Genomic DNA, 3,667 nt, shown 5'->3' with positions numbered 1-3,667 from the left:
ATATTATAATTAGCATTAAATGAATAATGCATGATTATACTAATTTAGAAAAATATCTTTATTATAATTATATAAAATTAATATTTAATGCATTATCAACTAATGAAAGCGAGGTGTCAATTCTTCATGAATTTATTTTCTGTCCAAAATGAAAGTACTATTCTCTCTTCTAAATTTATTTTAGAAAAATTAAAATTCCATACTGAATATAGGTGGCAAGTTAAAAAAAATAAACAAGTTAATGGAATCAAATCATATTTCTATAACATATATAAGAATGTATATTTTTATTATATAAAAATTAAATTTCTGCAATTCATGATGGGAGTGACATACTTCTTAGTGTGTTTCTTAATTTATTTTTTATAACTCATTGAATACAATTTATTACAGCAAATTAATTATATCGACTAATTGATTTGATTAGGTATTTAAATATCACACGATTTATTATAATTTATATCAATCAAATAATTGTAAATAAAAATTAAAATCGTATTAATGAATTTAATATTAAAGTTAATTTGGCTTTTTATTATTTAGAGTATTTTTCAATTAATAATTTTATACTCTTTACTTTTTTTTCAGTTTTATTTTGAATTTTAATTTAGTACTCAAAGGTAGTGAAATTCCATTGATACTGAAATAAAGTTACATAAGGGTCCATAGGGTGGAATAAATAAAATAATGTGATACCCACATTGCAACATCCAAATGAAACAACTTAGGATCTAAAATATTTATCTTTCTCTTTTTCACCGTTTATTATATTATCTATTCTATCCATTCTATTATATAAAAATTGAATTTTTACCTTTAATGATAGAATCAACGTAGCATGCTTCTGCTTTATTTATTTTGTTTAACTCATTAAAGACAATTTATTATGATGAATTAATTATATCAACTAATTGATTTGAATAGATATTTAAGTATCACACAATTTAAAATTCAGATGTTTCAAATTCTATACTTATAGGAAATCACAGGAATCCAAAGGTTCCTTCTTGAGTTACGATGGTACGTTGGAGTCGATGTCTAATCTAATTGGTTGCACAGTAGTCACTCTTTATTTTTAGGTTGAACATGCATTGAAAAATGTTAAGAGTGATATTTGAATTATGTTTACGAAACATAAAATACAAACGGAGAGGTGGAAATAAATTGGATCATATATATCTAAAAAAATTTAAAAATATATATGATAAAATTAACTAGATTTAGAAATGTATTTTTAAAAAGATTTCAAATATTGAATTTTGATATAATTTTTATAAATATAGTTAATTTTACACACCCTAACTTCTAAGACCGCGTGAGTTTTTCTTTTTATTTTATCTTCTTTCTATTTTATTTAGTTTTTTCTTTCTTTTTCTTCAACAAACACATAAAAATATAAATAAATTAATTTAATATATATCAATATAAATTTATTAGAGATCTATTAAACCAATATCACATCATTAGTTATTCTAAACGCTCTTTTAGCTTGTTCTCAATTAGATTCTTATTTTAAGGATAAACAAAAAAAATTGAGTACATTTATCTAAAAAAGATTTAGTACATTTACATGATTATTTTTTTATATTAAAATAAAGTCAAACATATTAATGAAGTCCAAAAAAATTAAGTCAAACATACTAATCACACTTAATTTTTTTTTGCTGAAAAAAAGAAAAGAAAAAGAGAAACAAAGAGTCTAAGTTAAATCACGTTACACTTGTTTCCGAGACCATTCCAGCACTTCCAACCACCCAGTTTCTTTCATAATCGCGCAAGACAACCAAAACCAGTTGTACTGAATTGGAAAAGACCACCCAGTTTCTTTTATGATTGCGTAAGACAACCAAAACCAGCTGTACTGAATTAGAAAAGACGCTACCATCATAATTTAATCACACTTAAATTAAGCTAGTCTATTAGAAAATATTATAGTCATAAGAAGTAATAACAGGATCTATTGTAAGAAAATAGTACCGAAAATAATTTTTTTTGTTGAAGAGAAAGAAAGAAAAAACTAAATAAAATAGAAAGAAGATGAAATAAAAAAAAAACTCAAGTGGTCTTAGAAGCTGCTGCTCGCACAATTTTCAAGATTTTATATATTATTAAATTAGAATATGAAGGAATTACGTACCACGTTGAAATAAAGACAAAGTGTAACGGCACAGATAAAGAAAAAGGATATTGACGAAGTTTAAATTCATACTTTTATATATATATATATATATATATAAATAAGGGAGGACGAAATCACAAGAATCTAAAGATTCATTCAAATTCATACGATGGTATGTTGGAGTTCGATGTCTAATCTAATTGGTTACACAGTAATCACTCTTTATTTTTAGGTTGAACATGCATTGAAAAATATTAAGAGTGATATTTGAATTATATTTACGAGATATGAAATACAAACGGAGAGGTGAAAATAAATTGGATCACGTATATCTAAAAAAATTAAAAAATATATATGATAAAATTAACTAGATTTAGAAATGTATTTTTAAAAAGATTTTAAATATTGAATTCTGATATAATTTTTATAAATATATTTAAAAATAAAATATTTTTATTTTAAAATTTGATAATTTTACTCTAGTCTTTTTTTATAATTTTTTTAAATAACCGAAATTTAAAAAATTGAGAAGCTTAGAGATCAAATTTTGCATGAATTTTCTAAAATTATTCAAAATATTTATACAAAAATTTGATTTAAGTGTACAAATTATATTTCAAATAGAAAATTATTTTACTTATAAAAATGTAATTTTGTATATTTTTGTCACTTTAAAATTTTTTAAAAAATTGTTTGTCATTTATAATTTTTTTTAAATATTTTGTTCACAAAATAGTACCATTTTAATAATTTATTCCAAAATGTAACTAAACAAAGATATTTGCATTTACTGTTTTTTTTTTTACCAAAGATAAGGAGACTCGAATCTGCGATCTCTTAGATAAATATGAAGAGGCTATATTATTTGAGTTATAACTCATTGACTATTTGCATTCACTGTTTACTAACACCAAATATCAATATATTATAATGATATAATTTGCTGTCTTTGTTATTGTTATACGCAACGGTTTTTATAACAATTTCAAAGAACAGCTTAAAATTATAATTCGATAGGTAACAGTTTTATGCCGTTATTGCTTTGTTATTAATTTGGACAACGAATTAAAAATCATTGTATCTTTTTATTTGTATAATTATTTAAATAATATTAGAAAATTATTGCTTGATAAAAAAATTGTTATAATGATTATAAAATTATTTTTTAAAATAGTAAAAAAGAACAGTTTTATTTGTTGTTGTAACGTAATGAAAAATTGAACTTCAATAATAATATTATAAAAACTGTTGTCTAAGACTATCTAATAAAATGGTTTTAAAGTGTAGCATATTTTGACAACGTTTTTTATATGTATTATAAATTAAGTATTCTTAGGGAATGATTTTTATGCGTATCTTTTATATAATTATTTAAACAATATTAAAAAATCGTTGCTTAAAAAGAAATAATTGTAACGGTTATAAAATCGTTCTTTAAATTAGTCAAAGAGAACGGTTTTATTTTATTTCTATAAATAATAAAAAATTGAATTTTAATAGTAACACTATAAAAAATTATTGTCTAAATTCTTCTAAAAAACGATTTTA

Source organism: Arachis duranensis, chromosome 2, assembly GCF_000817695.3.
Source record: "Arachis duranensis cultivar V14167 chromosome 2, aradu.V14167.gnm2.J7QH, whole genome shotgun sequence".
NCBI lineage: Eukaryota > Viridiplantae > Streptophyta > Magnoliopsida > Fabales > Fabaceae > Arachis > Arachis duranensis.
The sequence above is the reverse complement of the archived record's forward strand: the minus strand, read 5'-3'. Positions refer to the sequence as shown.